We start from the raw sequence: 11,901 nt of genomic DNA, 5'->3' as shown, positions 1-11,901 counted from the left end.
TACGTTTCTTGCATCACGGATCACATCCCTTGAGAGCCACTATTGGCTTGGGGTCGGATACAACTTCCTCTAACAACATCAGAGTAAGAACCCCGTTGCGTCCCGAGAGGGCCGTAACATCGCCAGGTGATGGGGCGTCACTGCCCTCCCAGTGTTGTTGCCTGCCTGGCTGCGTGCTGACGTGGCCGTTTTGACATGGGGGGCCTTGCAATTCCTCCTGTTTTGCGGGTGAATTCCGTGGGACTAGAATTCTCGTGCCAGGCTGGTTATCCGGCCATTGAGTTGGTGATGTGCGACATGCTTCGTGTCCCGGTGGATGCTGTATATGGAGTTCAGCTTGTTACGGCCCACCGGGTGATTGTCAAGTTCGTGCGGGTGGAGGAGTATCGGGACTTCCTCCGGTGGAACGAAGGGCGTTTGTTGCAGTTGCCGGATGGCGCCGGCTCCGTTACGGTCTCAGACCGAAGTGGTGCTCTGACATATGTCAGTGTGCACGGTGCGCCCCTGGAGTTCCCTGAAGACCTTCTCCGGTGCTTCTTCGGGAGGTATGGTGCTGTCATCAGTGTGCGGGTGAACACGCTTTCCTCGGGGAAGTATGCTGGGAAGCAGACGAACGTCCGTACCTTAGGTATGCGCCTGCGTTCGGAAATCCCATCTTCTGTCCGGCTGCTGGGTTACTACGTTCGGGTGTATTATGCCCGGCAGCCCCGTACTTGTTTCCGGTGTGGCCAGTTAGGGTATCAGGCTGCCGGGTGCTCTGAGGCCCCTGCTGCACCTGTTAACTTGTTTCGGGAAGAGGATTTCCCGCCGTTCCGTCAGGGCGTGGATTCCGGAGATGAAGAGGGGCAGGTCCCATTCGCTGCTGATGCGGCCCCCCCCCCTGCGTCACCCGACATGCCCCCAGTGGTTGTAGTCCCTCCGCCGGGTGTTCCGGTGGCTCCTGTCGCTGGTCACTTCGCTGTGCCAGTTGCTCCCGAGGGTCTTCTGAATGGTCTCTGCGGGTCGTCTGCATCTTCCTCGACTCCTGCTGCTGCGCCTGGTCCTGCACCCTCGCCGGGTGTTACGGCTGTGCTGGGTGTTGGGGGGGCTGCGGAGCGTCCTGTTGTGTGCGGCCCGGTTCCCCATGTGGTTGAGGCTGCTGCTGTCCTGCGACGGGCGTTGGTTCGCCCGGTTCGTGAGGCCCGTGGTTCTGGGTCCGTCTCCGGTTGTGAGGATGTGCGGCCAGTACCCAAGCGTTCCAGGCGTTCTTCTACTGCTTGGGCTGATGTGGAGGACTACGACGCAGGTGGAGCTTCGGGATATGATGTAGCGATTCCAGGCGCTTCGCGCTCTACGTCGCTGGTGGTGGCTGATGTCCATGTGTCTGCTGTTGACGATGGTTGTGCGTCTGATTTACCTCCTATTCTTTCTCCTGCAGAAGGTTCTACGCAGTGGGAGGTGGTTGCTCCTACGGACGTGCGTGGTGTGGGTTCTGGTGCGAGCCGAGGCATCAAGCTGGTGCTGAAGAAGGATGCCAAGCGTGGGGGGTCCCAGCAGGTACAACGTTCGGTGGTTGACGTGGGACCCTGTGAGGCAGCCCAGGAGGCTCCCAGTGCGCTGCTCATTGCCCGGCCTCGTGGGAAGGAGCCTCTCCCTATCATCTTGGCCTCCGGAGTGGCGCATGATGATGAGCATCCTTTGCGGTTTGACATTGTGGACCGCGTGCGTCCTGTTCCGTGGTGCCCTTCTTCCATCTGGGTTCGGCTGGCTCGGTGTTTTATTGTGGGTGTGCTGACGTTAATGCCTGATCCTCGTACGGTTCGTAATGATCCTGTTACGGAGGACGTCATGTTACTTTGGGAGGCGTATTATATTCGATTCCCTGCGGCGGAGTGGCCGGATAAGTATGAGAAATTTTAGTAGTCTGTGTGCTTGCTGTGTGTTTGGTGTGTGCTTGGACCTGTGGTTTGTTTGAAATGTGTTGTACCTATTGTGCGCCCTTCATGCCGGTGTTATGTTTGTTCTCATGACCGTTGTTTTGTTGTATTTCTTCTATTTCTGGTATTGTTTCTTTTTCTTGTTTCATTATGTTTCTGTTTTTGTTGTAGGCCCTTCAGGCCGGTGTTTAGTGTCTTTGTATAAATTTGTATTGATTTGTTTTGTGCTGAAGTGTCTTGTTATATTTCTTGCTGTACTTTGTTGTTTTATTCTCGGTCCTTCAGGCCAGTGCATGTCAGTTGTTGTGTTTGTGCCTGTTTTGTTTTCAGGTGTGTGTGTTATGCTTGTTTATTATTATTGTTTATTTTGGCCTCGCCCTTTGTTTACGGGGCGGATGGCTTGGTGTGTGTTTTTTATTCCTGTATTGTTTGTGCTGTGCGCTTGACCTGGTGTTTTTATATTGCTTTACCAGTTGTACGTGTTTGTTCTTTGTTTTGTTTGAAATGTATTGTTTGTCCTGTTCTGTTTCCTGCTATGCCTCTTGAAGTATATTTTGTTTTTCTGGAGGTTTTGTTTTGTGATGTTACTGTGATTGCTAGTTTGCCATTGAATTATGTTTTGTGCTTTGATGTATGCTGTATTTTTCTATGTTTTTCTCGTGTATGTGTTTTGTTGTGCTATGCTGTCGGCCCTTCTGGCCGGTGGTCTATTGTTTTCCTTTGTTATGTATTCTGTATTGTTTTTATTGTATTTAAATTGCATGCTTTGCATGTAAAAATGAAAAAAAAATAAAAAAATGAAAAACTTACAAACTAAGCTATCGATCATATTGTTACCAATACGTCATTTTGTCTGGTACAATAATCAAATTAACTTAACAATACCCAAAATACTCTTAGGTACTGAATAATGTCATAGGCCTAGTGCTCCGGCTAACAATCGTATCTAGCCTCTTTCATAATTCAGAGCGGCACTTGTGCTGAATTTTCTGCCAAAGTTGTATACAATAGCTTGTTAAATATCGAGTGTGTCTGTTCACGATTAGGGAAGTAAAATAAAAACGTCCTGGAATCAATGATGAGCGGTTGGGTGGCGTCCCTGCCACTCCATTACCTCTATGGAGGTCTAAAACTTCCCCCTGCCGCTAGGAGTCCTACACCTGGCAGCGCACTAGATTGATTCCGGTTCAGATTCCCAGCAGTGGGAGACACTGAATTTATAAGACATACGAAATCTGTAATCATACAAGACTTCTCTCTGACGAAATAAAGTAGCAGCACGATACAAGCCCCTTTTTAAACCACTCAAACAAAACACGAGTGGAAGTAATTATTAATGGCACCAAGCCGGGAAAGCTATGCAACACCAAACACGAGCTGAAGCCATTCTCTGTGCCAAAGTAAGTAATTATCAAAAAGAAGGTACCAAACCGGGAAGGCTATGTAGCACCATCAAATGTGTGGAATAATCAGAGGGCCCTAAATATCACCAAGGATGCCGGTACGAGAACAGAAACGCACAAGGCGAACGATATCAAAAGTATCCGATTCATCAAGAATTCTATTGAAGGACAAGTGACCACGAGGGGTGGTCGGAAAGCAAGACTCACGCTCGTCCTGGAAATCAGGACATTCAACAAGGATATGCACGACTGTAAGAGGGACAACGCAACTTGAACAATAAGGAGCTGGGCGGCACTCCATTAAATGACCCAGAGTTAAGTGAGTATCACCAAAACGCAACCACGCTGGAGCCATTTCCCACGGCTGGTTTCGGGGCAGGAGGAAGGCCATGGGGGGGGAGAACAATGCTTAAGAGTACGCAGTTTATTACCAACAACAGAAGACCAACAACCCTGCCAACGGGCAAGGATGGTGGAATGAATAACTGGATAAAAGTCGGAAAAAGGAATACCTTTAAGGGAAACGGGAAATTTCTAGGAGATTTTTCCTCTCTAGCGGCAACATCCGCACGCTCATTTAAAGAAATATTCCCCCTCTCCATCCGGCCCGTTGGCATTGTGAGGGGGCTTCGTGGTCGCCTGCCGGAGTGTGATGCTCCGTGGGACAGTCCTCTGTTCTTTTATGGCCTTGTTCTCCTGTTGCTGTCTTCTCTAATTATGCCGGATCGCTTTTCCTTTTCATTATGTTTCGTTTTTCTCCCCCCTCTTCTCCTATCTGCTTGTCGTTTCCTGCCGGCCTTTTGCTTGTTTTGGATTGTTTCTTTGGACTTCTTCAATTTTGACGCCCGAGTGCTTGAGGAGGCATACTCTTGCACCCGTAGAACTGTAGTACCCAACGTACCCGAGCGAGGGGAACCTTTTATTGTCAATCCCCCCCTTTCGACGCTGAACCCGATCTCGACGGGCTGACAGTTCTTAAGGTGGCGTTTGTGGGGCATATACTCACGACGCACCCCTAGGGGGGCCCCGGCATGATCGGCGATAGCTTCCTGTTGGGTGTCCTGCCTCTAATTGTGGCTCCATGGTGGGTATGGGGGCACATTCGTGGATGAATTTTTCTCTTCGTCTCTATGTCGATTTATGTTTCCGTTGTACCCTCTCAGGCTCGTGGGGAGGGCGACCAAGCCCCCGAGTCGACCTGTATTGGAAGACCAGGCTCTGTAGCTCCCGCTGCGTTGGGCCCCGACCTTGCTCCTCCTTTGACCATCCTGACTTCTTCCCCCAGCTCCCCTCCTCCTCTGTGGTTGGGTCGAGCTCCCAGCCCCCAGTGGTGACCACTTCGTCCCCTGGTGCGGCTAAGTCTCTCAACCGGTGTTCGGAATCTGCAGGATTGCCACGATGATAATCGGCATTTCCTTGATGCCCAAGGCCATTCTGTCCTCCAGGTTGACTCGTTTACTCGTCCCCTTCGTGGTCGTCGCCGTCAACCCCTTCGCGTTGTGAAGATCACCTTTGAGGGTAGGACCCTTCCATCCTCTGTCATTCTTGCTGGTGCTAGATGCTCTGTCCAGGAGTATATTCCTTCTCCTCGACTTTGTAACAAGTGCTGGAGGTTTGGGCATGGTGCCCTCCGCTGCTCTGGGACTGTCTCTCTCTGTCCTTTGTGTGGGAGTGAAGGTCACTCTAAGTCGGAGTGCACTTCTCCCCAAGCTCGCTGTCTCAACTGCGGTGAGGCCCATCCTACCTTCTCCCGTGCCAGTGTCCATTACAAGCTTGAGGCAGCCGTCCTCAACCTGAAGCACCGGGAGCGTTTATCTTTTCCTGAGGCGAGGCGCCAGGTTCGCCGGCTCCCTCCTTATACTAGCATCTCTTATGCTCGCGTGTTGCGCTCTTCCTCTCCTCGTCCTTCCCCCCTTCCTCAGACTCTCAACCGTTTCCGGGCCTTGGACCGTGATACGCCCACTGCCCCCTCCTCTGTTCCTTTGTGTTCTGTCCCGAGGGGTCCCCCTCCTGGTCCTCTGTCTGGGGTTCCCCTTCTTTCTACCCGGTCTGTCATGTCTCCTGAGTCTTCTTCCTCGTCCCCCTCCGATCCTCCTTCCCATCCTCTTCCTCCATCTATCGGCTCTCCCCGCCGCCTGTCGGTGCAGGCGGATGTCCATCGCTCTCCTAACGGCCGTCATGTGTGCTCTCGTTCAGCTTCTCCTGTTGAGACACTGGAATCCGTTGCCCGGTACGTAGTTGCTGGGACACCAGTCTCTTTAAGTCAGAAGCGCAAGCCTGGCTCCTCTCCTTCCTCCTCCCCGGCGGGTAAGAAGGCTTCGCTTTCTTACCCGCTTCAACAGCTCCTACTTCTGGCTCTGTTGCTCCTTCCCCTCCCGTTTCAGTGATTGCGCCTCCTCTTCCTGCTGCTGTCCTTGACTGCTCCTCTCCGTTGTCTCCTCCTCTTCCTCCTCCTCCGGACCCCGCCCGCCCACCTCTGATCTGTTCTCCCGTTTCCTTCCCTCCGTCTTTGCTCAGTTTACCCATGCCCCCTAACCCTGACTTTGCTGACCCTGATCCCGACCCTGATATTCTTTAACGTGCTCTGTTGCTCTTTCGCCATTGTTTCTTCCTTGTTCTCTGTTTTTGTCCTTTCTCTTCTCGTCGTTGTCCATTCTTCATTGGAACGTTCGAGGTTATTATGCCAATTTCCTCGAACTCCAACTTCTGATTTCGCGGTTTTCGCCCTTTTGTGTCTGTCTCCAGGAGCCGATGCTTGGTGCTCGTCCTGGTCGTTTTCGTGGCTATTCATTTCTCTCCCCCCCCCCCCAGCCGTTGCTGGGGCTTCTAATTCTTCTGCTCTCTTGATTCGTGGTGATGTTCCCTTTGTTCCTTTACTTTTTCCTTCGCCTCTCTATTGTTCTGCTGCTCGTATCTTTATGGGTAAATGGTACACAGTTTGTTCCATTTATCTCCCCCCGAGTGTCCCGCTTTCTCTTCCTGATTTGAAACACCTCCTAGACTCCTTGCCGGAGCCTGTGCTCCTGCTGGGTGACTTCAATTGTCGTCATTCTCTTTGGGGTGACGTTCAGACGAATACCCGGGGTCGCCTTCTTGAGCCGTTTCTCCTCTCTTCTTCCCTGTCTCTTCTGAATTCTGGTGAGCCCACTCATTTGGACTCGCGGACTCGCACCCTTTCTTGTCTTGATCTTTTTCTCTGCTCTTCTTCTCTTTACTTAGATTTCACTTGGCAGGTGAAATTGGTGACCTCCATGGAAGTGATCATTTCCCCATCCATGTTTCCTTTTTCTCTTTTCGCCCTTCTCTCTCTTTCCCTAGGTGGCAGTTTGCAAAGGCGGACTGGACCCTATTTACCCCTCAGTGCTGCTCTCTCTGACCTCTCCCTTCTGCCTCTCTCTCGCGCTCTCATCCTTTTTCATGACACTGTCTTCAACGCTGCCCTCCGCTCTATTCCTCGCTCTTCCTCTCGGGGTCCACGGAAGTGCGTTCCCTGGTGGAATGCGGACTGTGCTCGGGCTGTCCGCTGTAAGCGTGCAGCCTGGAAGAGGCACCGCCGTAGGCAGACGACCGATTCTTTTCTTTTCTTTCGGAGAGCGAGTGCGGTGGCCTGTAGGGCCATCCGTATGGCTAAACGTGAATGTTGGGCATCTTATGTCTCAACAATTACGTCCGAAACTCCTCTGGCCCAGATCTGGAAGCGTATCCGCAAGATAGCGGGTAAGTTCGTTCCCGATGTTTCACCGGTCCTTCACCTCCATGATACTCTTGTGGCGGACCCGTTCCAGGTCGCTTCCGTACTTGGTTCCCACTTTTCTTCTGTTAGCTCTGGTCTTCATCTTCCCCAATCTTTCCTTCTTCCACAGCTTCCTCTCTCGTCGTTCCTTTCGGGTGCGCCTTGGTACCGCTCTCTCTGCCTCTTTTCAGCAATACGAAGGTGTGCCCCAGGGTAGTGTTCTGAGCACTACTCTTTTTCTGGTTGCCCTCAATGGTCTTCTTTCCTCTCTTCCTTAAGGTGTCTTCTCCGCTCTCTATGTCGATGATCTTACCCTTTGCTGTCAGGGTGATGATTCGCCTCTCCTTCAGCGCCGGCTTCAACTTGCAATTGATGCCGTGTCGTCTTGGGCCACCGATCATGGCTTCAAGTTCTCTACTTCTAAGACTTGTGCTATGACTTTTACGCGGAAACGGGTCGTTCTTCGTCCCTCTTTGTCACTTTATGGTCATTCCCTTGGGTACAAAGATTCCGCGAAGCTTTTGGGGTTAATCCTTGACACTCGTTTGTCTTGGTCTCCCCATATTTCTTACCTCCGTGTTGAGTGCTCTAAGGCCCTTACCCTCCTTCGGGTCTTGTCCCATACTTCTTGGGGGGCAGATAGGCGCACTCTCCTTGCTTTACATTCCTCTCTCGTCCTGTCTAAGCTCGATTATGGTTGCCCTGCTTACTCGTCTGCTTCTCCTTCTACTCTTCGCCTTCTTGATGCTTTGCACCATACTGGGTTGCGCCTCAGTTCTGGTGCCTTTCGTTCGACTCCCGTCCTGAGCTTGTATGTTGACACTGGCTTCCTGTCTCTCCAAGACCGCCGTGATCGCTACTGTCTTCGCTATCTTGCGCGGTCCTTACAACATCCTTCCTCTCGCCTCTGTCGTGCTTTAACTTTTACCCGTCCTGCGGTTCCTGTTCCTCTTCAGCACCTCCCTCTTTCTGTCCGGTTATCTCGCCTACAGGACTCTCTTTCCGTTCGTATTTCTAATGTTTCTCCTCGTGTTGTTCCTTCTTTGCCCCCGTGGAGAGTCCCTCTTCCGCGGTTTTGTACATCCTTGACCCGTATCACTAAAGCTTTTACCCCTCCTACGGTTCTAAAATGCCTTTTCCTTGAGCACTTTTCTTCTCACTCCCGCTCCGTTTCTGTCTTCACCGATGGGTCTAAGTCGTGTAGGCTACTCTGTTGTTTTTCCTGATCGCACTTATGTGTGTCGCTTACCTCCGGAGACTAGCATCTTTACAGCGGAGCTTTATGCTATTCTCTATGCTCTTTGTCTCCTGCTTTCTCGTTGTCAGTCTTCCTTTGTAGTTGTTCTTGACTCTCGTAGTGCCCTCATTGCTCTCAGGTCCTTTAATCCGGTTCATCCAGTAGTTGTCGAGATCCAGCATTGGCTGTTTCTTGTTCACAGTAAATTAAAGTCGGTTGAGTTTTGTTGGGTTCCCAGCCATATTGGTGTGTCTTTAAATGAGCGTGCGGATGCTGCCGCCAAGGAAGCTGTCCGCTCTTGTCCCATCTCTCGTAAAGGCATTCCGTATTCCGACTTTTACCCGGTTATCCATTCCTCAGTCCATACCCGTTGGCAGGCTTCTTGGTTGTCTGTTACTGGTAACAAGCTACGTACTCTTAAATGTTGTGTTTACTCGTGGCCGTCCTCCTTCCACCGTAACCGGAGGTGGGAAACAGCTCTGGCGAGGTTGCGTATTGGCCATACTCGCTTAACCCATGGTCACTTGATGGAGCGTCGCCCTGCCCCTTATTGTCCTAGTTGCATTGTCCCTCTTACGGTCGTGCATGTCCTTCTTGAATGTCCTGACTTCCTGGACGAGCGTGTGTCTTGCTTTCCGACCGCCCCTCGCGGTCACCTGTCCCTCGATAGAATTCTTGGTGACTCGGATACTTTTGATATCGTTCGCCTTATGCGTTTTTGTTCTCGCATTGGCATCCTTGGTGATATTTAGCGCCCTCCGATTATTTTGCGCATTTGATGGTGCTACATAGCCTTCCCGGTTTAGTGCCTTCTTTTGATAATTACTTACTTACTTAAAGAAATATTAACATGACTGGGAACCCAGCAAAACTCCACGGATTTAAATTTATTAGAGATAAGAAACGGCCAATGTTGAATCTCGACGACAACAGGATGGACAGGATCAAAGGACCCGAGAGCCATGAGGGCACTACGAGAGTCAACGACGATCACAAAGGAGGATTGACAACGAGAAAGCAGGAGACAGAGCATGGAGAACAGCATAAAGCTCCGCTGTGAAGATGCTAGTCTCCGAAGGGAGGCGACACATAATTGCGGTCAGGAGAAACAACAGAGTAGCCCACACCGTCCGTGGACTTGGACCCATCGGTGAGATGGAAACGGAGCGGGAGTGTGAAGAAAAGTGCTCAAGGAACAGGCGTTTCAGAACCGTAGGAGGAGTAAAAGCATTAGTAATTCGGATCAAGGATTTACAAAACTTCGGAAGACTCTCCACGGGGCCAAGGAAGGAATAATACGAGGAGAAATATGAAAAAGACGAATGGAAAGAGACCTGTAAGCGAGACAGCTGGACAGAAAGAGGGAGGTGGTGAAGAGGAACAGAAACTACAGGAGGGGTAAAAGTCAAAGCACGACAGAGGCGAGAGGAAGGATGTTGCAAGGACCGCGCCAGATAGCGAAGACAGTAGCGATCACGGCGATCCTGGAGAGATAGGAAACCAGTCTCAACATACAAGCTGAGAGCGGGAGTCGAAAGAAGGCACCAGAGCTGAGGCACAACCCAGCATGGTGCAAAGTACCAAGACAACGAAGAGTAGGAGAAGCGAACGAGTAAGCAGGGCAACCATAGAGTTTAGACAGGACGAGCGAGGAATGTAGAGAGGAGCGTATGCCTATCCGCCCCCCCCCCACCTCCCCCCCCCCCCCCCCCCGCAAGAAATATGGGACAACCTTAAGGAGGGAAAGGGCTTTAGAGCATTCAGCGAGGAGGTAAGAGATATGGGCTTACCAAGACAAACGAGTGTCAAAGAATAACCCCAGAAGCTTAGCGGAACCCTTCAACACAAGGGGATGTCCATAAAGAGAGAGGGACGAAGAATGACACGCTTCCGAGTAAAAGTCATAGTACAAGTCTTAGACACAAAGAACTTAAGCCATGATTGGTGGCCCAAGACACTGCATCAATCGCCAGTTGAAGCCGCCGTTGAAGGAGAGGCGAATCATCACCCCGACAGCAATAGGCAAGATCGTCTATATAGAGAGTGGAGAAGACCATTGAGAGCAACAAGAATTGTGCTCAGAACACTACCTTGGGGCACACCCTCATATAGCCGAAAATGGGCATAGAGAGTGGTACCAAGCCTCACTCGAAAGGAATGACAAGAGAGGAAACTATGGAGGAAGAGTAAGCAAGTAATTATCAACAGAAGGCGCCAAACCAGGAAGGCTATGTAGCACCATTAAATGAGCGGGATAATCAGAGGGCGCTAAATATCACCAAGGATGCCAATACGAGAACAAAAACACATAAGGCAAACGATATCAAAAGTATCCGAGTCGCCAAGAATTCTATCGGGGGACAAGCGACCACGGAGGACGGTCGAAAAACAAGACACACGCTCGTCCTGGAAGTCAGGACATTCAACAAGTAAATGCACGACCGTAAGAGGGACAATGCAATGTGAACAATAAGGAGCAGGGCGGCGCGCCATTAAGTGACCATGAGTTAAACGGGTATGGCCAATACGTAACCTAGCCAGAGCCGTTTCCCACCGCCGGTTACAGTGGCAGGAGGAAGGCCACTGGGACACACAACTCTTAAGAGTATGCAGTTTATTACCAATAACAGAAGACCAACAACTCTGCCAGCGGGCAAGGATGGAGGCATGAATAACTAGGCAAAAGTCGGAATAAGGAATACTTTTACGAGAGATGGGACAAGCGCGGATAGCTTCCTTAGCGGCAGCATCCACACGCTCATTTAAAGACACACCAACATGGCTGGGAACCCAGCAAAATGCAACTGACGTAAATTTACTGGAGATAAGAAACAGCCAATGTTGGATCTCGATGACCACAGGGTGGACCAGATTAAAGGACCCTAACGCCATGAGGGCACTACGAGAGTCATCTACCACCACAAAGGAGGATTGACACCGGGAAAGCAGGAGACGAAGAGCATAGTGAATAGCATAAAGTTCTGCTGTGAAGATGCTAGCCTCTGGAGGAAGGCGACACATATAAGTGTGGTCAGGAAAAAAACAGAGTAGCTCACACCGTCAGCAGACTTAGACCCATCGGTGAAGATGGGAATAGAATGGGAGTGAGAAGAAAAGTGCTCAAGGTAGAGGCGTTTCAGAACTGTAGGAGTGGTAAAAGCTTTAGTGATGCGGGTCAGAGAAGTACAAAATTTGGGAAGGGGGACCCTCCACGGGGGCAAGGATGGAACAATACGAGGAGAAACATTGGTAATATGAGCTGAGAGAGAATCCTGTAAGCGAGACAAACGGGCAGAAAGAGGAAGGAGGTGAAGAGGAACAGGAACTACAGGAAGGGGTAAAAGTCAAAGCATGATAGAGGCGAGAGTGAGGATGCTGTAAGGATCGCGCAAGATAGCGAAGACTGTAGCGATCACGGCGATCCTGGAGAGACAGAAAGCCAGTGTCAGCATACAAGCTGAGGGTAGGAGTTGCACGAAAAGCACCAGAGCTGAGGCGCAACCCAGTATGGTGCAAAGGATCAAGAGAGCGAAGAGTAGAAGGAGAAGCAGAAGAGTAGGCAGGGCAACCATAATCGAGTTTAGACAGGACGAGAGAGGAATGCAAATAGAG

Source organism: Procambarus clarkii, chromosome 54, assembly GCF_040958095.1.
Source record: "Procambarus clarkii isolate CNS0578487 chromosome 54, FALCON_Pclarkii_2.0, whole genome shotgun sequence".
NCBI classification, from domain to species: domain Eukaryota; kingdom Metazoa; phylum Arthropoda; class Malacostraca; order Decapoda; family Cambaridae; genus Procambarus; species Procambarus clarkii.
This window is presented reverse-complemented; position numbering follows the sequence as displayed.